The sequence below is a fragment of the Miscanthus floridulus genome, chromosome 15 (genome assembly GCF_019320115.1).
Source record: "Miscanthus floridulus cultivar M001 chromosome 15, ASM1932011v1, whole genome shotgun sequence".
Lineage (NCBI taxonomy): Eukaryota > Viridiplantae > Streptophyta > Magnoliopsida > Poales > Poaceae > Miscanthus > Miscanthus floridulus.
In genome coordinates this window covers 2,458,672-2,484,022 of record NC_089594.1, presented here as the reverse complement: position 1 = coordinate 2,484,022, position 25,351 = coordinate 2,458,672, and the positions used below count along the sequence as shown (strand labels likewise).

General features: G+C 40.1%; 2 pseudogenes; both read right to left on the bottom strand.

Moving 5' to 3' along the window:
* Window positions 1-3,316: 3,316 nt before the first annotated feature.
* LOC136509484 (uncharacterized) lies at window positions 3,317-4,143 on the bottom strand (annotated as a pseudogene).
* A 3,484-nt stretch (window positions 4,144-7,627) lies between these two features.
* LOC136509481 (clathrin heavy chain 1-like) lies at window positions 7,628-16,708 on the bottom strand (annotated as a pseudogene).
* Window positions 16,709-25,351: the final 8,643 nt, after the last annotated feature.

Genomic DNA, 25,351 nt, shown 5'->3' with positions numbered 1-25,351 from the left:
GTCTCATCTCCTTTTCAAGCGCAATCTTCATTCCTTGTTTCCATGTGTCAACACCAACATATGTCCATCACTTAAGCACTTGGGTTAGCATATTTCAACTCATTTTCAAGGATCACGTTAGCACTCACTAGGTTCTAATACATATGCAATGAATTACTTCACCTAGTAGCACTTGATAACTGTATTTGCAACAAGAATTCCCCTCTTAATAGTACGACTATCTATCCTAAACCCGGTCATGCACTCTATTGTGTCTTGATAGGCAAAACAAAATGGCCTTAGGTTTTATACCTTTGCCTTGAGCCCCATTTTGTTTTTCTCTTTCTTTCTTTTCCAAGTTGGAGCACTTCAACACAATCTTTTGGCCATCTCCATCACTTGAGTGCCATCTACCTCCACCATGGATGTGAACCAACCTATCTCATATATCACTTAGAGCGGGTTAGTTCACTTAGGCTTCATTAATTATCCAAAACCAAACTAGGGCTTTCAATGGTGCACATAATAATAAAACTCAGCAATTTGCACTGCTGAAAAGTGAAACACAATGTATGTAGTTGATGCACAATAGCTAAAATGAAACCAATTGTGTTTCAACCAAGTAAACTTGCACCCGAACCACACAGCTGATCAATTAATAACATCATACACCACCAGACTAAATATGATATAGACACCATGCACTTTCTAAAATGGTAGTGTGTAGGACAATAGTATGTCATCTAATATGCATTTGTACAAAATAGGTCATCTACACTACCAGATTCTGCGTAGCTCCTTAGTGTGGCAAACACTCAGGAACACGAACAAAACACTCGGGATAGACTCTCCCGAGAGTAGGCACTCAACGAAGAACACTCGATGGCCTCATGTCAGGAAACCTTTAGTTTCCTGAGTGCCTTGACCAAAACACTTGGTGAATGAAAAGGTTCTTGTGTGTTTCCCTGGACACTCAGGAGCCATGAACACACAGGAATAAAACATGCTAACGGATCCATCCCACGATAATGGAGTCATTCCCCGAGTGCCGAACACTTGCCATCCTTTTCATCTATCCCCGAGTGCTTAGAGATGATAGACACTCGGGATAGATAAGTTTTAGAGTGCTACAATTTTTCATCTATTCTCGAGTGCTTAGAGATGATAGACACTCAAGATAGATAAGTTTTAGGCTGCTACCATATTGTTCCACGTGGACAATTTTTTCTATTATTAATTCCACTCAGTAACTGTCCCACTGGCTTCACCATAGTTTCAATCCATATGCACTCACATGCACTTCATAAATTAGAATATGGAAACATATAACATATCAAGTTACATTCACAATTTCCACATGCCATTGTCAAAGCACACTCAATGGTCACATGTCCTTCAATTTGAGAAGTCACAAAATAGACATCCACTCCCTAACGAGCAGTTCTACATGTTTAGATTCCCCAAAAGGGCTAACATGGTTAGATCAACAAAAGTTACAATTAAGTTCTAAAGATTCACAATAGGATATGACAACTTCACCTCAAGTTTGATAACAACACTAAGTTTAGCATAGAAATGTAAGATCGCAATAGATTGGCCTAATGGATCGGCATAGATTCATCTATATGAGATCCATTGTCAGCATGTTCCCCTTCTCCAGCCTCTCTAGCGGTACCCAGTTTCTGTAGCACCTATGTTTGAGCCTCTAGTTTCTCCAGTACCCTTCATTTTTAAAAGCAAGTGAGATTTCTAAAGGGTTTTAAGTGGCAATCAAGTGTTTCGAACTGTACTAACCTAATGAGATGATCCAGTTTGTGATGGAAGTACCAACAGAGGTATTGCAACATTCAGATGTGTTTGGGTAATCTACACAAAAAATTATAAATCAAGATATAAGATGCATTAGCATATGAATTGTGAAAACTAACAAATATTGAGTTGAACTTGCATTGTACTCAGTGTTCACTAATTTAAATATGATCGCAAGATGCACCCCTCCTGCCAGGACCTTCCTCCCACTAGAGGAAGGGACAGGGGGATTCTTAAGCAACCATAGTTGCTGAAATCCCCCAACCTCACGGAGAGGCGACCCAAATGGTGATGGGGAAGCGGGAGGCGACCACCCACCTCTAGCCTTCTACGTGTGGTGGAACGAAGGCCAACCACGGACGGAGGCGCACGAAGGGCAGGGAGACCCTAGTTAAGCCACTGATGGGATGGAGTTTTTAGTGAGGCGCACACACATAGGTTACGAGGAGAGGTCCTCATAACCATACTTCCAGCCAATTCCAAAAAGTTGAGGGGCTACTGTTGTATCACCGGAGACTATGTACCCCTTTGTGTACAAGAAAGACCCAAGTATTGTGTCTAGAGGCATATTTGTAAATGTTTGTGGGGGATATTTATAAAGTCTAGGGACTAGTTTGTAATTCTAAGCCCCATTAGGGAAATAAACATAAACAACAATCTCCCTTCTCCTATATATATAAATTGATCCCTAAGGCTTTGAGGGAGGGAACTCTTGACCACTTCTCTTTGCTCTCTCTCTCTCATGAAATCTCTACTAGTTTTGAAAAATACTCCCTATAGTATATTCTAGCATTCAAAATTTGCTCTCAAATATAATGCATTCTAGAGGACAAAAACCAGTTTTGCATTAAATACTTTCCATTTATCAACCAATCACCATTAATCACATTGATGATAGCGTCTGATTAGAAAATAAAATGAGGGTACATGCATCTTTTATGTTCTCTCTTAATTTGTCTTAAAATTCCTAGAATATACTATATTACAGACAGATGGAGTATGTTCTATTTATAGCGCCATTGTACTACTTTAAGTGACATGTATCTAACAAGTTTTTGCCACTAATAGTAACATTACCTCTGTTTGGGTTCCAGTAAATCAACCAAATAGATTATGGACTGTCATAATATGATAGAAGCGAAATTGTTCAAGTTCATTAGCTTGTCTCTTAGCATAAAGATCTCTGACTTCTTTGTCTCACTATCATCCTTCAAAGAAACAATAATCTCTTTCATCTTGTCGTCATAACTTTGTCCTTTCACAGAACCTTCAAAAGCCTCAAAAGAGCCAAAGAAGCTTATTATCCAACTCCTTTTTAAAAACTTAATTTCAAGAGGAAGTCATAGAGTGCTAACCCAAACAGTTAAACTAGGAAACACAGTGTTTGCAGAAACATTTCTATGAAGCAGCAGCAGAAGAAGAGGAGAGCTGTAGAAGTAACATTGGGCTGTGACAGAAGTAAACATTGGACTATGTTTAGTAGAAGAGCAGCAGATGGGCTTTCATGTTCGATGAAGTGGCAGAGCTATCAATCCTGCGAGGCCTTCATGTTCGATGAAGTGGCAGAGCGATCCTGCAATCACACAACAGTGGAGTTAGATACATGAAGCAACAGGATATAGGCACAACAGTGTAGTTAGATATAAGATGCAACATGCATATATAGACACAGTTGCAAGAAAACATACCTTCCTATTGGCAGCAATGGCTGAAGAAGCTTTTGTCAGCAGCAGTGTCCACATCTTTATTATCTCTATCTCAGATCTCAGTTTATCAATCTCGGCTTTCATCTTCCCTGATTCAGATTTAAGCTTCTTAGCCTCGCTGCGCATCTTGTCAGCCTCTAATTTCATCTTCTCAGACTCGTTGCGCATCTTGTCAGCCTCTGACTTCATCTTCTCAGCCTCATTGCGCATCTTGTCAGCCTCTGACTTCATCTTCTCAGTCTCATTGCGCATCTTGTCAGCCTCGGTTCTCATCTTCTTCACCTCATACCACATCTTATCTGCTTTTGCAAGAACCTTCTCAACAGCCAAATCCAACCTGAGACTAGCTATTTCCGCCTTCACTTCTCCACCTGAAGTTTCAGGCCCACGCATAGCAGCTCCTCCCGCAGCTCCCACAACAATTTCCCAAATGTCGTACACAGAGTACTCAATCATAGCAACGAAAGAGCCGATAGTAACAATCTCAAGCTTATATCTCACTCTACAAACAGGAGGGCACCAAATTAAGTTTGTTGAAGATGTCATTACCATCTTAGTCATTTGGTTCATCCATCCAAAGATGCAATTACCTATCAGGCAACTCGGACCATCTCCTGGTAAGAAAATTCTACAAGTTCTGCAACTTCATCTAGCAAAGAAAATCCTAGAAAGAAAGAAGGAACAATATCAAATCAAACTAAGAATAAGCAGAATTTGATGACAGATAGGCAAAAAAACCAAACTAAGCAAAATTTGATTAGACTAGCAGTTCCATACGGACTGTACAAGCACTAGCAACTAACAGGGACAAGAGTTCACAACATGCTAGGAGGACAAGGAGGAGGCGGCAGCGGCGGCGGAGGGGTGGGTGGCGCCGCTCCGCACCACCGGGAGGAGGAGGCGGCGGCTGGGGAGAAGGCGGAAGCGCGTCATTGCGGCCTTGCGCGAGAAGATGACGAGTGTTATATATATATTCAGTAGCTAGCTAGAAAATAAGTTATTCTGTAGCCACCTCCATTTACGATAATTTTATATACTAATTTACGATAATGTCAATACATATTTACCATAGTTGGGTTATTATAACACATGGAGATATTTACCAAAACGTTATAGTAAACCACTTAATATGAAGTTATTATAATCTCGTAAATTAACATAGTAATTATCGTAACTCAAAGTGGCTACATAATAAGTTATTTTGTAGCCAATTACAGAGTAATAGTTCTCTCTCTATATATATAGACGTACTGTTCTGTAGCTGGTCGCAGAATAAGTTATTCTGTGGCCACTTTGAGTTATGATAATTACTATACTAATTTACGAGATTATGGTAACTCCCTCATGAGTGTTTTACTATAGTATTATGGTAAATATCATCTTGAGTCATAGTAACCCATGTATCGTAAATGTGTATTGTCATTATCGTAAATTGGTACAAACATTATCGTAAATCAAGGTGGCCATAGAATAAGTTATTCTGTGGTCAGCTGCAAAATAGTCTCATCGTGTGTGTGTGTATATATATATATATATGAAAATTATTTTCTACTCACAGAGAGAAGTTACTCCCATGTATATATCTCTAGATTTAGAACGTATATGGTCCAACGAAGTATATGTAGATGGAGTATATCATCGTACTAGACTATCTAGGGTACTATGTGTGACAGGTATATATGTATATTTAGAGTATATGGTTATAACTATTTTATATGCTACTATCATAGTATTATATAATATATTAAAAATATATGCTCTTTTGAAAAAAAAATTTACATAGTAAAGATATGGAGCATCTTAATATTAGTATGTCAACCTACTCAAACTATTAAATAAGTATGTACATATACGTAACGTGATTTATTGATTATGAGAGTAACTACTCCCGAAAGTATATAAAATGCACCATATATATATATATAACTACTGTTCTACAGCTGGCCATAGAATAACTTATTCTGTGGCGACTTTGAGTTACGATAATTACCATGCTAATTTATGAGATTACAGTAACTCCTTACTAAGTGATTTACTATAACATTATCGTAAATATCACCGTGAGTTGTAGTAACATGAGTATCGTAAATGCATATTCATGTTATCGTAAATTGGTACAAATATTATCGTAAATCAAGGTGGCTATAGAATAAGTTATTCTATGGGCAGCTACAGAATAGCCTTACCCTATATATATATATATATATTCGTCATGTTCGCTTGGTTTAAAAACTGTATTTTTTCAACTAACAAATAATATTTTTCTCTCACGACAAATCAGCCAGGCTAACAGGGCAATGGTTTCGATTCGCTCTCGCGTGGTACTGTGTTGCCACACTTTTTTATTTTGGCCTGGCATGGTTCTTTTTTCAACTTGCAAAGCATGGTCTTCCTGGTCGCACCAGGATTGTTTTCCTATGCAAGAGTTGGATCGGAGTCTTGTTTTTTATTAAACTCGGATAGTAGTCTTGTCCCTAAATATCTATCATCATCATGGTTTGCCTACCGATAAATTCAATCAGATTTATAGAAAACATAAGCAATATTTATATCTTTAAATAAATTTACGCAAATGCTACGGTGAGAACGTCCGATCCTTCGGACGCTCCCGCTCACAGGCTCCAACAAGACCGATGCCCCAATAGTCGTAGCCTCTTGTCCACAAGTCCCTAACCGTAGCATGTTTCTATTCTCCAGAAAAAATCACCACAGCTCGAGGGCGGACCCGGCGTTCTCCACGGCGGCTAGAGGCCCGACGGCCAGCATCTCCACCGTGCCTGAGCGCAGCCGCCCGCCTTGATCCCTCGCCATCGCACCTCTCGGCTGCCCGCCTTCCTCCTTCTCCACCATGCCTTCGGCCCGCCGCGGCCTTCTCCAGCTCGCCGGCGGCCTTCTCCACCGGAGCAGCGACAGCTCGCACCAGACCGGCCATGGTCTTCTCCACCGGAGCGGCGTCAGCTCGCGCCAGCACGAGATCGGGAGCGCCGCCATCCAGCGTCGTGCCGATCCACCTCGCCCGTCGCTGAAGGAAAAGCAAGGGAGGTCTACGCCTGTGCCCCCATCCACCTCGTGCCGATGGTAGGAAGGGGAGGCCTGCGCCACCGCAATTCTCCCACCAGGTAGGTCATGGACGCACGGCGATATTATGTTTCTGAACGTTTTTCAGACATGTTGTAAGCCTATGTTTCAAGTGTTTCATTCAATTGTTTCAGGTGCATGTTTCAATTGTTTCATGCGGATGTTGCAAAAGTAAATTGGGGTGTTCCATATGTTGCAATGGTTGTACACGTATGTTGAAAGCGTCTATCATCAATGTTTCATCTATTTTTTGTACACGTATGGTGCAAGTGTTTCAGATGCATGTCTCAAGTGTTGCATCTGAATGTTTCAAAAGTAGATAAGGATGTTGCACTTGTTGTAATAGTGTTTCAACTGTATGCCCTAAATATTTTATCTGTTTTAGACGTATGTTGCAAAAGTAGATCTGGTGTTGGAATTTTGTAGTAGGACCCACCTGCTTTGTAGCTGTTGGGCCCATGTGCATGCGTGTGGGAGCGGAGGGGCGCGAGCGACGAGCGATGGAAATAAGAGTGGGCACGAACCAAGACACGGCCCCGCATGGGCACGTGCATGCATAGGAAATGAAGCGTCATGGGCCCCACGTAAGCAGGCGCAGCTAGCGCAAGCGTCTGGACACTAGCTCCCGGATCAGAGGTCCGGACACTAGCAGTTCCGATAAATTTATTATAAAAATAGATCCAATGACCTATCTAATGATATTAATTATGTATCATAAATATTAATATTTTTATATATAGAGTCAAAGTTATTTCTCGGGATACGGAAACAACAGTTAAGAAGGGATGGAGTACATTAAATATATTCTTTTTCCATTTTTGCTTCATTTGCCCTATGGTATGAAGTATTGTAATATAGTTATTAAATTTGGCTTATACTGATGCTTATGCTAAAATGTTGTGAGGAAAACATTGTTCCATGACTGAAAAGTAGCTCAAGCCAACAGGGTGATGGGCAAAATATCAATCAAATGTACTGTCCTCTTCAAGAAAAACACATATACTACTAACAATTGCAATAAACAGGCCGTAACAAAGTAACATACATTTTTGTCCTTCATTGTGCCGACAAGTATCATACAAGCAAAATGTGTCTACCAAGATTTTATCACACTATACAAATGGTGCCAGCTTTCAACAACTCATGCTCAACCAACCTAATCCTCATCCTATCCCATCGTACGGTATAACAGGTTGCAATCCTCAAACTCTGGCTAAGATTTAACTCGCCAAAAAAATTCCTGGTACCATAAAGAATATTAATGCCAAACTGTAACCATCTACAACTCCAAAGAAGTTCCACTTTTGCTTACACCTGGAACAATTCAGATCATCTAAGCTCTCTACAAAAACAACTCAGTAGCTTCCCATCGGTGGCATCCCAAATGCTGGCATCGGACCATGGCCCATCGGCGGCATACCCATTCCACCCATTGGAGGCATGCCCATCCCACCCATCGGAGGTGGAGGACCACCCATGCCAGGCATTAGCGGAACGGGCAACGCAAGGGGAAGCAGTTGCGCATACATGTTCTGCACAGCACAACGGAATGCAACTTGTCATGTCAATGCCTCAGCATGAGATGATTGATGATTACACAAATAAAACATGTGAGCAGTTTTAGGTTACCTGCTGAGCCACAAGATCTTTCTCCTCCTTCTCTTTGGCTCTTTCTTCATTCTGCGACTCAATTTTGTCCTTCACTAAATCATCCACCTTGCTAGTGTATTCACGGATAAACTGCACACACAGCATGGATGTTACTATAGTAAACTGTATGTAAATAAACATCAGCAAGGAAATGGACCGAAATAAGTTACCTGCAACAGGTATGGGAAGGCAAAGGCCAACATGTTGTTCATCCAAGCAACCTCAAGAGCGACATCCGGCCAGATCAAGTCGTAGCAAATTAAGAGGCAGGAAGCAAAGCATTCTTTCTTACCCTGCATTACATGATTGGATGTGTTTACTAATCAGAATGCAATGCCAAGTAGACAGACTAGGCCTTATGGTGCATAGTATTGAATTATCTTATCACTAGTCTCATATCATCAGTCAATAGAATGGGTTTGAACCAAACCTGCTCGATGAAATAGACAAGCAAGTCCTCTGACAGTTCACGGTCACCAGATTGTGAGCATGTCTCCATGCAATCCTTGTACATGTTGTCTTTCTTGGATAGAGCAATGGATTGCTTCCACCTGCCAGCCTTCTTGTAAATGTAGGCGGCCATCCTCCACATCTCCAGCAATTCATGCTTCTCAAGCTGCTCAAGAAATGAACACAAGTGATTAAATTAAAAGCAGTAACAACAAGCATTGCACGATTATCTGCCTCTTTTTTACCTTCTGGCCAAGACCTATGATCTTGTCAAAGTTGTCACGTACGGAGTTTCTCATAGTCTTCCTCTTAGACATAGAGCTCATCCAAGGCTTCATTCACAGCAGAGACGTTGTTACTCTGAACTGCAACCATATATGGTTTCACAAGATGCAATTGACCGGCCTGTACAAAGAGCAACAAGACAGTCAGATTTGAAACAGTGCTTCAAACTGCACAAAGGAAATTGATTTTCATTCAGACGCTAACCTTACGCATTATGTCTACTACTCTGGTATGATCTAAACGAAGTGCAAGCACATTTAGCATATCATTGATGAGATTAGGATGCTCTTGCAAATAGAAGTGAACTGCCTTGTAATATAGTTCAACATTTGCAACTTTAACGCAGACATCTTTGAACTGCATATGATCCCACGCATCTGGAGAGTGGTTCATAATTGTGGTGGCAGCATTTTCAAATTCATAAGTTCTTTCCAGTGCTGCTGTTCATCACAAGCTCGGATAAGCTTAGGAATATTGAGGCCGGTGGAGCAAAGTTTGATGTGCTCCATAAGCTTCTCAGAGCGGTATCTAGCATATAGAACTCCCAATTCTGTGAAGATGCCCATGTGTGCACGTTCAAGTCCAAGACCACTCTCCATCAGAGCAATAAGTTCACTGAAGCATCCTCTATTCTGGTAGTATTCACTGACTTCTTCCAAGTCATCAACCTAAACAAAAATACAAAAGCAGGTATGTCAGAAAGAAATATATCATGGAAACTTTGCTATAAAGCAGAGACTAGAAAAAAAAAAATATCAGTATGCGCTCCTACTTGTATACCTGAACAATAATATTGAGACCACATATTTGTGCAAGACGGAACTCCTCAGCGTCCACGCAAGAAAGCAGACCTCCTTCTATGTTTTAGCACTGTTAGCCTTGCTAGCAGCATCCACAGCACCTTGGAACTGCTTCAGCTTAACCAGGGTAAGTGGGTAACAGCCAGCTTAGCTCAGTTCGAGATGAAAGCATAGACGATCTTAGGAGTTAGCTTCATATAGTTCATCATACAAACGGTCACCAACATTTTGAAGGTTAATTGGCAACATTTGGCATAAGAATGAATTCCTCAAATGTCACTGAGCCTGTCAATCTTAGCATATGCAAAGATGAGTTCTCCATCAACTTTGGGTTCCCGTGCCTTTTGCCTTACCATCAGAAGGTACTTCACTAAATCATTGTACACATTAGCTCCCTCGGCAGCACGGATGACATCATCAAGGAAGTGTGCAGCATCATCTGCGCGAATGAAGGATTGCGGCCCTGTAGCTGTGAAGATTGTGGGTCATCGTGCCCGGGGCTCGTCCTCTTGGTCTCTAAGATGGTGGGCTATAGTTCATGGGTTTGGGAAGCTTAGGCGAAAGCCGTGCACGACCTAGCTGTGCGATCGCCGGCAACGCTCTTCGGCGCCGTTTACCTCCTTGGAGGCGTCGATGTATATCTAAATTTAATTAACTCAAATTTATATTGGAATTATAAAGCTAAAGTAAAATTAATGATATTTAATTTATAAATCCAGTTGCATAATTATTATCTAAGTTAGGATTTAAACCATGAAATTCCAGAGCTAGTGACATGGTAAAAATTGTTACTAACGCGTAGATTACGTCGTTATGATTCTAACGCAACTTGAACGGGTCAAAACGGAGATTTTATGCATAAAACAAGGTGGGTGGCAGTTATGTAATTACAGCGAACTATTTATGAATCAAAATAAATAAAAACAGATTTCAATCTGGGCCAGGGACCACACGTTTGATTTTGTGAAAACCGGAGGTCTCTTTAACAAAATGACCGGCGAAGGGGTTTGTTTTAATCTGGACCCTAGATCTCGGATTGGACGGCTCACCATGATTGTATGTATATGTGTATTTCTATTGTATTTCAAGATTTGTTTTTCTAAAGGAAAACGGCCAATAATATGTGCGTGACGTGATGATGGCGTCATCAAGCTAACAAGAGGTGGGCACACACGAGGCGGAATGCAGGGACTGATGCGCTCGTTTAGCAGACTTGACTCGGTGCCGGTGGCGGCGCCATTGACGGGAGCACGGAGGACATCGTCGAAAGCATGGGGAGAGACGAGGAAGCACGGAGAACTCACCTAGGCCCTCCATGAGGACAAGGAGAGACTCGACGACGAAGGGGCCTCAACGGGCGGCAACGGTTCTCCTTGACGACGGGGAACGAACGACGAGGGCATCGGGCTCGGTGAAGCGAACGGCGAACTTTCCTGCAATGTTCGGCTGCGATGGGCTAAAGACAGAGAACGAGAAGGAACAAGGAAACGGCTCCGGCAGCTTCTTCACCTCTACGTGGAGCTCGGCAACAGGTCGTGGACAGTTGCGAGAACAACAAGCGCGGCTGCGGCGGCTGCACTCCAAGCTCGGTGAGATCCAAAAGGCGAGTGCAGGGGAAAACTAGGGCTAACAGCGGCTCGGAGATGGGAAACGGATGTGCGTTGGGTTCCTCTCCTTCATATAGGGGTGGCTTGGCTTGCAATCCACGCAGAGGAAGATCCCGAAGAAACCGGGATTGGGAAGCGTCTCCATCCGAGTCCGGGCAGAGCACGAGCAAGACGAGGAAGAAGACGCTGGCGAGAGGGACCCGTTGGTCAGCCACTGAGGGAGTGGGGCCGGTTAGTCATACACAGAAAGGGAGAGAAGGGATGCGTCCACGCGGGCTTTGGCTCGGCCACTGGGCCAGCTGGGCCTGCGGGAAGAGAGGGAACCGGGTTGGCTTGGCTGCCAAGCTGAAAACGAGAGAGGGGGGAAGAGTTTTCATTTTTTTTTTCTGGAATTTATATATTTTCAAATCTACTTTAAAAGCATTTGAATTCATTTTGAATTTTGGACAAACTCACACAGAACATTAAATCCAATGCAGAGGCATGAATGCACCAAAAATGTTGCTAATCTTATGATGGATTTTAATTTAATGAAAATTATTATTTTTCCTATGTTTTCATGAGCACACAAATTCAAAATTAAATCAATTTCTCTCTATTTCAAAAGGAGCAATTTTTAGGGTGCTACAATCCATTGGCGACACACATGGAGCGGCTCAAACTCATCATGAAGATGAGTCAAGAACTCATAAGTCTGTTGAATCTCTAGAGCAGTCTTCGGACCATTGCAAGACTCACAAGTGCTAGGTGTCAACTGTGGATCAAAGTGTCAAGCTAACGTCAAACCACTGATATCTAAGCAAAAAAAAAAAAAAAAAATGTCCTCTACAGCATCACCTTGATGTAGCAACTGCTCCTAACGTATAGCAGCAATATACGTAGACTGACCAGTGGGCTCATAACGAGTATGAGCAAAAGCCCACATCTAATATGCATAATTTAAATCAACAATATCTACAGCAAGATGTTCCTCCATGCTAGCAACAAGAATGGAACCAACACGAGCATCCTCATCTAACCATATCCTATGAGAATCAAACTAGGACTCTTAGTATGACATAGCATCATCATGATCAGCAAGCAACTTCTTCTTTGCTTCATCAACAGCTTTGTCAAGAATCACTGGCACAACAGGACAAGTAGGAGCTATTGGGTAGGGTAAATCACGCATATATAGGTGCATACGAGAAACCCACTCGTGATAGTTAGTTCCATTAAAATTAATTAGACAACATGGAAATTGTACACCACTAGATGAAGAATCCTGAAATGCCATCTACAAGGAGCAGTAAGCGACAACAAGAGTGCAAAGAATAGTGGCAACAACAATAGCATTTTTGTGATTTTTTCTTTTTTCCTTTTTTTGTGGGAGTAAACTCATCCCTTAATGTGGATCTTTTTTGAACGGAACAAACCAGGTGCTCAAACCACATGATCTCAGAGTAGAGCAATACTACACAAAGAGGCAAGCCAACAGATGAAAAACAATAGACAAGCCACACGCACTGATTGACAAATGGCCACAGAAGAAGAGGTCTGCAGGAATGAGCAGAGTCGACATGAAATCCAGTGAATAGAGGAAGCAGGCAACCACAACTTGAATCAGACGATGAATCGCGTGGAGAGCCGTAGTTGTAGGCTAGTGCAGACGATGACAACCACATGAGGACAGACGAGCAGCCAATGAAGAACAGCGACAAAAATGGTGGTTGTGTGTAGTGAAGTCTAATCCTAGTGACAATAAGAACAGTGACAAGAATTGTGGTTGTGAGCAGCCAATGAAGAACAACGACAATGAAATCTAATCCTAGTCTGGCTTTGATACAATGTTACGAACAGTAGTACTTGTATTCATTATTAGGGTTGTAGCCCAAATATATACAGGTACATGTATTAGCAAATATGCACTAAACCCCTTATACATGGGGAAATACAAAATATCTAATACTACATCTAGCATATGGCAAATTGGAGAACCAATCCTATCCGAAGGACATGTCTTGCCCATAGCTTGCGAGTGAAGGTGGCAAGATCCATTGACTATGACAACTACTTTGCCTATGTCCACCATGTCAACTGCTTCATCTACGACCATTGTCTATGACTACATCTTTGATGTCCACTTCGCCTTAACCTTGCCACATATGCTAGCTCTTGGGGGTTTGATGACTATATCAACTGTGACTCATCATCTTGACTACTTCCACTACTAGGACTCCTTCAACTATGAAAAGCTTCCCTCGAAGGTGTAAAGATCCTTAGATGATGAAGACTAAAAATCGAAGCTTTAGACACAATTAAGGGAAAAAGTCTCAAGAGATAAATTGTTGACATGGTAAAAGAGGCCAAGAAAAGTTGAAATGAAGCCCCAAGTGACTTGAAGGCAAAGCTCAAAAGAATCATGGGCAATGGCCCAAGATGATCAAGCCTCTAGAGTAAAGTCGTGGATAAGGTCAAGGTGACCAGAAGAGGCAATAGAGAGGCCTTCAACCTTTGCTAGTAGGAAGCCATTGTCATCAAAGCAAAGCCTCTGATCTTTGTTGTCAAAGCTATGATGCTCACATCGAAGATATTCATATATTCTAGCCGTAGTTTTTGTATAGTTAACTTTGCACAATATATATGCTACTCTTTTGTCCATCCCTATTTTCATACTAGGTTTTGGGGATGGAATCTTTAGCGAGGCATACATGCAAAAGTAGTTGTGAGAGTGATCCTCATGGTTGAGTCTTGTATTTCTATGCCTTTTTCCTAGGTTGTAGCTACTAAGTCTTATTGTACCAATTAAAATCAATTACCCGAGGGCTACTTTTGGAGTTATACTAGGCCTAGTCATAGCCCTCCCCCTCTTTCAAAAAGACCCAATTAACAAGGGTAGAGGACTTGTTTGTAATTTGTAAACTAATAGAGGGATGGGAGGAAGATTGCCTCCTCCCAACCCGCCTATAAATTGAGCCCATAGGGCAAAGGGATTTAGACTGCAGGCACTGTCAGGTTGATAAACGATTGCTTCATCATTGTTCTATTCCTAAAGACATGACAACAAAAATATCAAACAAGGTTTATTTAACAATTAAAATGTATGAGAGATGCAGCGAGAAGTCGAGTATCCTTGCTCCTAACTGAGTTTGGACCAACGTTTGTTCACATAGTTAGCCACCTGCAGTTTGTAGGGTAAAGGGCGAGGATCATTAAAGAAATCCCAAATATTGCCTCACGCCCCAATGGGTCTTCTTTCTCTGCAGCTGAACTCCTCCTTCAGTGTATTCAAACCTCCGTTTCTCATGATCTTCTAAAATCAGCAAAACAATAAATTATTTGTAGATGACTAAATTCTTAAACTGTTGATATTATCATTATTACAGATTTTATATGCTTGTAGTATGAACACATTTAAGTACATATGTGATTTTCATACAAATACAATGTACTTCATGGATAGAAGTGCATGGCCAAGATGTATAGTAGGGAACATTTTTTTTGTTGCAAGGAGAATTTGGTGCTTTTGAAAAAAGATAGCCCCTATCTACAAAAACCCTTCTTCATCACCAGCTCTGTTAGGGGCCTTTAACAATACATAAAACAATTTGTTATTTGTCACCAACCAAAATCACTTCTAGATGCCTAATGGTATGCTACACACTTGAGCAGGTGGAGCCTTCTATGAAACCACAGCTATCCCTACCACTGCCTAGGGGAAATTCTATGCATAGATCGGAAAACTGGCGACCTCCCTTATCTAACTATCCCTATCACTGCTTATGCATAGATCGGAAAATTGGCGACCTCCCTTGTCTAACTATTCCTATCACTGCTTATGCACAGATCAGAAAACTAGCGACCTCTCTTGTCTCATCGAGTCTCCTCCCCATCAGATACCCCTCGTGAGGCTAAGAAGTGTTACTTTCGCAAAGAACCTTGGAAGTTTGGGCACAGATGTGCTAAATCAAAGTCAGTTACCCGATGCGAGATCTTACCAACCGGATTCGGCTGCCCCTCAACAACAACAACACCGCCGATCCGGCCGCTGCCCGAGGCCCCCTCCCCCTCCTAAAAACCCCAAATCCTGAATCCCGAAGTTTGCGAAATGTAGATAGATACCTTCGTCTTCAAGAGCGGCGCTGATGATCTCAGAGCTGACTTGAGTGGCCATAGGGGCGCCGCCACGGACGGATCTCGGGGGAGGGAGCTCGTCGCTGCGCCGGATGAACAAAACCCGCCTCGATTTGTGACAGAGGCGGTGCTCGGGTTTTTGAGGGGGCCGCCGGTTGATGGGCCGGCAATTGCTGGGCCAGTAATTGATGGGTCTGAGACTTTATATTTTTGCATCTTTTCTTTTTAAATAATCTCAGTGGAAAATAGATCATAAAAGCTTTGTTATAAAGCAAAAGAGGCTGAACAAGATATCTAAACAATAATATTGAGACCACATAGTTGTGTAAGATGGAACTCCTCGGCGTCAACATAAGCAAAGCATACCTCTTTTCATGTTTTAACACTGTTAGCCTTGGAACTGCTTCAGCTTAACCAGGGTAGCATAGATGATCTTTGCAGTTTCATATACCTCTTCATCATACAGATGGTCACCAACATTTGACGGTTGGACACATTTGGCATAGGTATGAACTCTTCAATGTCACTGAGTCTGTCAATCTTAGCATATGCAAAGATGATTTCTCCATCGACTCAGGGTTCCCATGCCTTTTGCATTACCATCAGAAAGGTACTTCACTAAATCTACACATTTAACATCAAGGAAGTATCTGCGCGAATGAAGACTCAATTACTTCACTAACTAAACCTTGTTAAAAAAACCTAGGCTTTGGCAACTTGGCTCCAAACAACATCTTCTTCAACAAAGAAAGCAAATTCCTCAGCTCTTTCTATGCTCCGGATGTTGTCCAAGAGAACATTGACAACCTGCACATATAAGTTGAACTTCTTGAATATAGCAAAAGCCTCTTCATACAGCTGTGCTTCAATAGCAACTTCTCCAACAGCAGGCCCATCAAAGTTATCAAGTCCATGACTCTTGACGGATCTGCCTTGATAGCAGTCAAGATGAGCAGATTCTGCAGATTGAAATTTCCACCGAAAGCAGAATTCTGAAGAACCATCTTTTCAAGAAGCTCAATCAAATCATGTGGCAGGTCAGCAGTCATGAAAGCCTTAACAGCAGCAGACACTTGCTTTCAGGTAATGCACTCGAAACCACTTGGTCATTAAGTTGCCTTCTATATTCATTATCAGGCTGAAGAACATTATCCCACAGATCACCACCCATTCTCTCAACCACATATACCTTGCTAATATAGATGATTCTCTCATTACTTGAATTTAACATATAGGGAACACATGACATGTACATACCAATTAGCCTTCCAATTGAACACTGAAAGTGTTTACACCAAAATTTGGAAAGAAGGAACGCGGGAACTCGAAACTTCCAGGATTGTGTCAAGGAATCGATTAGATGTGAATCGGTATCAACTGGTTTGGATGCGATATCAAAATTGGCTGTTTTATAGATGACGTCAGTAGACGGCGACCATGGGCTATGCTTGAATGACGTTAGGAGGGTGTGTCGGACTCTACGAATAAGGAAAAATTAGAGTCTAAATTATTGTTAAGTTAGGAAGTTTTCTTTTATTCCTAGAATTATAATGAGTCGTATTTGAGTAGGATTCATATTTAGGTTCCGGGTATAAATATTCGACCCCGGTTATTGTACAAGAACACGAACAATCAATCAATACAATCTTTCCGGCTTTCGCCATCGCATTAGGAGTAGGAGTACTGTAGATCTCGACGAGTTCTTCAGCAAATAGGGCTGCATCGACTGATCGACCCCAAGCTTGCTTGTGAGTACCGTCATGACTTGTATTGTGCTTGTAAAGCTACATCAGCTGATTGATTTTTTATGAGCTATAATATAAGTTAGTTATCGATCCATATCATTGTTTGTAAGGCTGCATCAGCTGATTAATCTCTTACGAATTATAATATAGATCAAAGTTATCAATCTTGTGTTAAATAACTTGTTGTTTAATACAATATTGCCAGTTATCGAATCAGCTAAGATTAGTAAGATTTTCCTTACTGTTTTCCGGTTGATTCACTAGTTATCGATCTTGTTATAATTAATATTTTATTAATTATAACAAATCACCTGATTGAGATAGAGATAGATCGGCATCATATCATCTTAATTGGTCGTCTTCTAGTCTGGTCATGCTTTAAATCTTATAATTGACGGCTCAATTCCGCTAGATCAGCTGTTTTATCTATATTCCAATCAAACATAGTATGCATTCAAAGACATGTTTCAATCTTGAATAAATTCACTAGTTAATGAGATCTAATCTAATGACACTACTATAGCTGCATCGATCTGATCGAACCTCACTAGAAAGACTTTGGCTCGGAGATTATCGATTAGTGGTTTTATTTATGATTGAGATATGTACTCTGTTGGTTTGCTATGCATGCATCGGCTATTTTAGCCGATTCGCCAATGCTTTCACGCATATAACATGATTTCATGAACCTGTCAATATATAGATGGTTTCATAGATTCTTTGGCTTTAGTTTGTTATTATTATCGTAGCTGCATCGATCCGATTGAACCTTACTGTTGATGATAATAGATTAGATTCAGAGTGTTTGTAAATTCATTTGTACTAGACAGTCGATTTGTTCGCATGTTATACTCTTTTCATCAAACTTATCGGCTCAACGCTTTATACTGATTATGTTCATCTAGCTGATGTTGTTTTCTTATATTACTTATATTTGGGTGTATTGTACTTGTTTCTATCTAGATTAATCAATCACAATAAATCTGCTGTAACCCATGAGCATCGGTTATTTTAAATTCATGTCATTATCATTTGATATTAGCTGATAATCTTTAATTTAAAGATCTTCGTTTTACTGATATGCTGGATATCGACTATTTAGTCGATAGCCTTATCGAATCGGCTATCTAGCCGTATATTTGGAACTGTCTGGAGCAACACCGACATGTTCCACCTTAAATTACTGATAAGATTTTCTCTCTTTGTCAATTGCAGGTCAAATTTACTAGCACGTCGTTGGGTTTTCAGAATCGGTTGGTTCTGTGTTGAAGCCAAGCAGATCTCTGGTCTTGTTCTGTTCAGATCTTCCGGCTTGCTGTGTGTTGATCATATTGCCACATTTTTGTATCAACACACTTTTTGGCACGCCTGGTGGGACCACAATCATCATGGCGGTTCACAACAATAAGGACATTCTTATGGTGCCTTATGAAGACTTACCTGATGAGGATAAGGATGTCATTGGTAAGGCTATAGAGGAGTTTCAGAACAAGTGGTTGTTGTCATACACCAAAACATGTGATAATAAAGTTATTCAGAAATATTCACTACTGAGAGTTTTGATACATGGACAGTCAGATACAGACGAAGCTGATGATAGGCGTTTCTTTGTTGAAGCTGTAAACAAATCTGTTCATAATGCCATGTTGAATCATAATACAACTTTCTTGAATACATTCCACAATACCTTGATGGAGGTGTTTCATGGATTTCCAATTGATCAGGTTGGACCGGCTTATTACAATATTCCACATCCATCGACTCAGGGGACTAATCAAGCCAGTACTAGCCATCAAGAAGCAGCACTAGCTAAGAATGATGATGCCCAAGCAATTCAGAACTCATCTGAGCAAATTCAGTGTGCTACTACCAATCAAATACAATATAATCTTGGATCATCAGTGTAGTATGTGCAACAGCCAACAGAGCAAGTTCAGAATCAAATGGTTAATTTTGGTACATCAGGCCAAATACCGCCGTCGACTCAAAAAATTGCACCATCAGTTTAAAGGATTCATAGAGATACAGATCCTAATGTTTTCAATCAGAGATTTCAAGCAGTAAATCAGCAAGGGACTCAAAAGATAGAGATTCCACAAGGATATCATTATGGCACAGATTATAATACCCTTAATATGATTCCAAATCCAGTGTATCAAGGCACTCAGAATTTTAATCTGCAGATGGGTCAGTAATTGCAAAGAAATCCAAATTCAAATGCTGATGAATTGTTGCTCAGAGTAGCTGAAATGATGAAAAATCAGTTTGGTTTAAAACCAAAAGGGTAGACCTTTTCGTACAAACGTCCATATCTAAAGTGGTATGATTTAGTTGCTCTTCCTACAAACTACAGGCTTCCAGAATTTGCTAAATTCACTGGTCAAGATAGCACAAGTACAATAGAACATGTCAGTCGATATCTTACTCAGTTGGGTGAAGCCTCTGTTGAAGAAGCTCATCGAGTCCGTTTCTTCTCTTTGTCCCTGTCAGGACCAGCTTTTACTTGGTTTTCATCATTAGTAGTTAATTCTATTGCTAATTGGAGTGACCTTGAGAAGAAATTTTATATATATTTCTATACTAGGACAGGGGAAAGAAAAATCATAGATTTGACAACCATAAGGCAAAGAACTAATGAATCGGGTGCTGAGTTCCTTCAGAGGTTCCAAGAAACAAGAAACTTATGCTTTTCGTTGAATCTGACTGATGATCAGCTAGATGCTTTGGCTGTTCAAGGAATGTTGCCAACATGGAGAAAAAAATTACTTGGGCAAGAATTTGACAATTTAGGTCAATTGGCTCAACGGGTGATAGCACTTAATAGCCAATTCTAGAATATGCACAGAGATACCCGATTCTAGAAGAATGCCGCAATTGTTGAAGCTTATAATCCATATTTAGTCGATGATGATGGTGAGGATGATGAAGAAGAGGAAATTGCTGCAGCTGAATGGAATTGGGGTAAAAAGATAGTAATGGTTCCAAATCCATGGGGAAAATGAGTTGAAGAAAGTTATGATTTTGACGTTACAAATGTAGACAAACTTTTTGATTTTTTGCTTGAGAAGGGATAGATTAAATTGCCTGCCAATCATGTTATATTACCTCCTGATCAGTTGAAGAATAAGAAGTTCTACAAATTTCATAACACTACTTCTCATTCTACTAACGATTGCAGAATTTTCCGACAGCACATCCAGAGGCCTATTCAACAGGAAAAGCTTAAATTTGATATAGCTTAGAAAATAAAAGTTGATGATAATCCTTTCCCAAAAGATCAGAACATGGTTGATGCTAAGTTGTTCAAAGGGAAAACTAAAGTTCTGACATCAACTAGGGCAAGAGAAACCAGAACAGTTGATCTAGAGATGCAAATATCAGCTGATGAATATAGGGAAATTAAAAGGCTGCGTGACCAACAAAAGAGCCGATATGAGCAGGGAGAGACATCGAGAGATGGGGCGATGAGGCCACGTGTTACATCTCGAACTCTGTTGAATAAATGGCAATGACAGAAAGAAAAGGATTACCAGCGCTGGTTAGAAGAGAAAGAATATCAGCGCCAACAAGAAGGGGAAAATATGAAAGAGAACAAGCTGAATCACATTGGAATTGCCCTTTCTTCAGACATTGTTAGAATGAAGGTTTGAAATTGCCTACTAGAAATAATTGCCCAGAGTGTAGTGAACAATATTGGAAGTTTAGGTAATCTTAAGCCAACTACCGGTCTATCCATGCTCGAATTGAGTATCAACATAATAATATGGATCAGCGCTTAAAAAATAGAAGCATTCGTGATCAGCTTGGGAAGCGAGTTGTTGATCAAAATTAGGCCGATTATGAAAAAGAAAATGATGAAGAAGAGTATGTTTGGCAGGAAAGACAGTGGTGTCCAGGAGGTTTGACAAGAAGTCAAAAGAGAAGGGTACAACGCCTAAGGAACAGAGAATTAGAACAGGCTTAGAAATATGGTAAACCTCAAGTATGGCGTGCTAAACAAACAGGCGATAAGGGTCAACCATAGGCTAATATTCAAATGGCTTTTCTTTTGCCATTAGAATTTAGAGCTCTAGCAGATCAAGAAGTCTATTCGGATTTTGATGAATCAGAGTATGAAGAGATGGTAGCCAAGTTGATAGTAATGCAGCGAGCTATATTTGATAAACCAGTTAAGCATCGTCACTTGAAGGCTTTATATGTGAAAGGTTTTGTTGATGGGAAGCCGATGAGCAAAATGTTGGTTGATGGCGGTGCTTCTGTTAATCTTATGCCTTATACTACTTTTCATAAGCTTGGTAAAGGACTAGAAGATCTGATTGAGACTGACATGATGCTTAAAGATTTTAGGGGTAATGCATCCAAGACTAGGGGGCAATAAATGTTGAGCTGACAATTGGAAGTAAGACTTTGCTCACTACATTCTTTGTTATTGATGGAAAGGGTTCATACAATTTACTCCTCGGTCGTGATTAGATTCATGCAAATTGTTATGTACCATCGACTATGCATCAATGCTTGATTCAGTGGCATGGAGACGATGTTGAGCTAGTTCATGCTAATGATTCTATAAGTATAGCAACAGTTGATCCAATGTATTGAAAACTAGAAGATTTCGAGTGTTTCTCTGGTAAGCGATGGGAAGAAGGCTTCATTAAAATCAATGATGAAGGCCAACAGCCGATCCCAATAGTTAGCTTTGAAAGTTTGTTTTAATGAATAATCCAATAGATGGTACAGATGGTAAACTAGAACATGGCTTTACGTCGGTTGATGAGTTAGAAGAAATAGATATTGGACCTGGAGATAGATCTAGGCCGACGTATATAAGTGCTAAATTAGATCCTGAGTATAAGCGAGAATTGATAGATTTGTTAAAGGAATTTAAAGATTGTTTTGCTTAGAAATATTATGAGATGCCTGGTCTAGATCGGTCAATTGTTGAACATCGGTTGCCAATCAAACCTGGATATCGGCCATTTAAACAAGCTCCAAGGAGATTTAATCCAAATGTTCTTGATGATATTAAGAAGAAGACTGAAAGATTACTAGAAGCAAAATTTATCCGACCAAGCCGATATGCAGAGTGGATATCGAGTGTTGTTTTTGTGTATAAGAAAAATGGGAAGTTGAGAGTTTGTATCGATTTTATAGATTTGAACAAGGCTACACCAATGGATGGTTATCCCATGCCAATAGCCGATATGTTAGTAGATGCAACAGCTGGGAACAAGGTCATTAGCTTTATGGATGGTAATGCAGGATATAATCAAATTTTTATGGTTGAAGAAGACATAGGAAAAATAGCTTTTAGATGCCCTGGTGCAATCGGCTTATTTGAATGGGTTGTAATGACTTTTGGATTGAAGAATGCTAGTGCAACTTATCAGAGGGCAATGAATTATATTTTTCATAAGTTGATCAGCAGGATTGTTGAAATCTATATTGATTATGTGGTGGTGAAATCCAAAGGGTACAAAGAACATCTGGCTGATTTGTGGGAGACTTTTGAGTGCACAAGAAAACATGGTTTAAAGATGAATCCTAATAAGTGTGCCTTTGGAGTGTCAGTTGGACAATTTTTGGGTTTTATGGTCCACGAGAGAGAAATTGAAATTGGTCAGAAAAGTATAAAAGCAATTGATGAGGTTGTACCTCCGACTAATAAAACAAAGTTACAATCTTTGCTTGGTAAGATTAATTTTATCAGAAGGTTTATTTCAAATTTGTCAGAAAGGATTCTGGCATTTTCTCCTTTGTTGAGTCGAAAAATGATCAAGAATTTAAATGGGGTGACGTACAACAAAAGGTGTTTGAGGAAATAAAAGAATACATGAAGTGTCCACCTGTGCTGGTTCCTCCTCAGCAAGGTAAGCCTTTTTAAGTTGTACGTGTCGGCCGATAGCCAAATGATTGGATCGGCCTTGATACAAGAGTTTGAAGGAAAAGAACGAGTTGTTTTCTATTTAAGTAGAAGACTTTTGGATCTAGAAATAAGATATTCTCCTATTGAAAAGTTATGCTTATGCTTGTATTTCTCTTGCACTAAATTGCGATATTATTTATTATCGGCTGAGTGTACAGTTGTGTCTAAAGCTGATGTGATCAAACACATGTCATCAATGCCAATATTAAATGGGAGAATGAGAAAGTGGATTCTTGCATTATCAGAATTTGACTTGAGGTATGAATCGGCTAAAGCAGTCAAAGGGCAAGTAATAGCCGATTTTATTACTCAGCACCATAAACCAAGCATTGGTTATGTGGAACCGATACCTTGGACATTGTTCTTTGATGGGTCATCGTACAAGCAAGGTGGTGGCATTGGTATTGTTATTGTTTTACCTTGGGGGACAAGTTTTGAGTTTGCTTTTCAAACCAAACCAATGACTACCAACAATCAAGCTGAATATGAGGCTATTCTTAAGGGACTTCAACTTCTTCAGGAAGTAAAGGCCGAGTCAATTGAAATATTTGGAGATTCATAGCTAGTTATTAATTAGTTGATCAACCTATATGAGTGTAAAGATGATATTCTGAGGGGATACTATGATGAATGTCGAAGGTTACTCAAGGAGTTTTCCTATATTTCTCTTCAGCATATTCCAAGAGCACAGAATCAAGAGGCCAATCGGTTAGCCCAGAATACGTCAGGTTATTGAGTGTTCCAAGAAATCTTAAGTAGTGAGACCTTGGCTAATGATTGAAGAGTTGAGATAGCCGATTACCTCAAGAATCCATCACAGAAGGTTACCCGAAAACTGAGACATAAATCGACTAAGTATGTCTTGTTAAATGATCAGTTGTATTACAAAACAGTCAATGGAGTTTTGCTTAAATGCTTAAGTCAAGAAGAAGCAAAAGTGTTGATGGGTGAAGTACATGAAGGAATATGTGGAGCTCATCAATCGGCTTATAAAATGAAATGGATTATTCACAGGTCTGGGTATTTCTGGCCAACAATATTCGAAGATTGTTTTGAATATTACAAGGGGTGTCAGGATTGTCAGCGTTTTGGTAATATTCAGAAATTGCCTGCATCAGCTATGAACCCAATAATCTACCATGGCCATTTCGAGGCTAGGGAATTGATTTAATTGGCCAGATTTTTCCACCTTGAAGTAGAGGACATAAGTTTATATTGGTAGCAACAAATTATTTTACCAAGTGGGTTGAGGCGATTCCTTTGAAGATGTAACTTCGAAGAATATGGTTGATTTTGTTAGGGAACATATTATTTATCATTTTGGGATTCCTCAAACTATTACTACTGATCAAGGGATAATGTTCACATCAGAAGAATTTAGAGATTTTGCTGCTAGTATGAGAATTAAATTATTAAATTCTTCTCCTTATTATGCTCAAGCTAATGGCCAAGCAGAGGTGTCCAATCAAATTCCGATTAAGTTGATTAAGAAGAAAATTAAAGAGCAACCAAGGAAGTGGTACTTGACACTTAATGAAGCATTATGGGCATATAGGATGGCTTGCCATGGATCAATTAAATCATCACCTTATGAATTAGTATACGGTCATAGTGCAGTTCTTCCTTGGGAGATTCAGACTGGATCAAGACGTGTTACATTGTAAAATGATTTAACAGCCAAAGTCGATAAAAACCTTATGATGGATGATTTAGAGGACTTAAGTTGTCATCGGCTGCGTGCTCTTGAGAATATTGAGGCCAATAAATTAAGGGTTGCAATGCATTATAATAAAAAGGTCAAGAACAAACAGTTTTGTGAAGGGCAAGTTTGGCAAATGGTCGCCTAATTGGGAAGGTCCTTATAGGATTAAACATTATGCGCCTGACAATGCTTATATTTTGGAAACGCTAGAAGGAGAAGAGGAGTTTGATAGAGCGATCAATGAAAAATATCTAAAGAAGTATTATCCTAGCGTTTGGATTAATACTTGATAGCCGATTTATTCATCCATCGGCTCTAATAGCCGATACCAGGAGGGTATCGCCTTTAGATAAAAAATGACCCAAAAGGGTGAAAGCCGATACGATATGTATCGTCTATAGAGCAAAAAAACAAATACAAAGACAAACATGATTCACGGCAGTTTTAGAGTTCATAAAGGAAGAGCAAAAACTATATTCATTGTTTGCCACTAGTACAAATTAT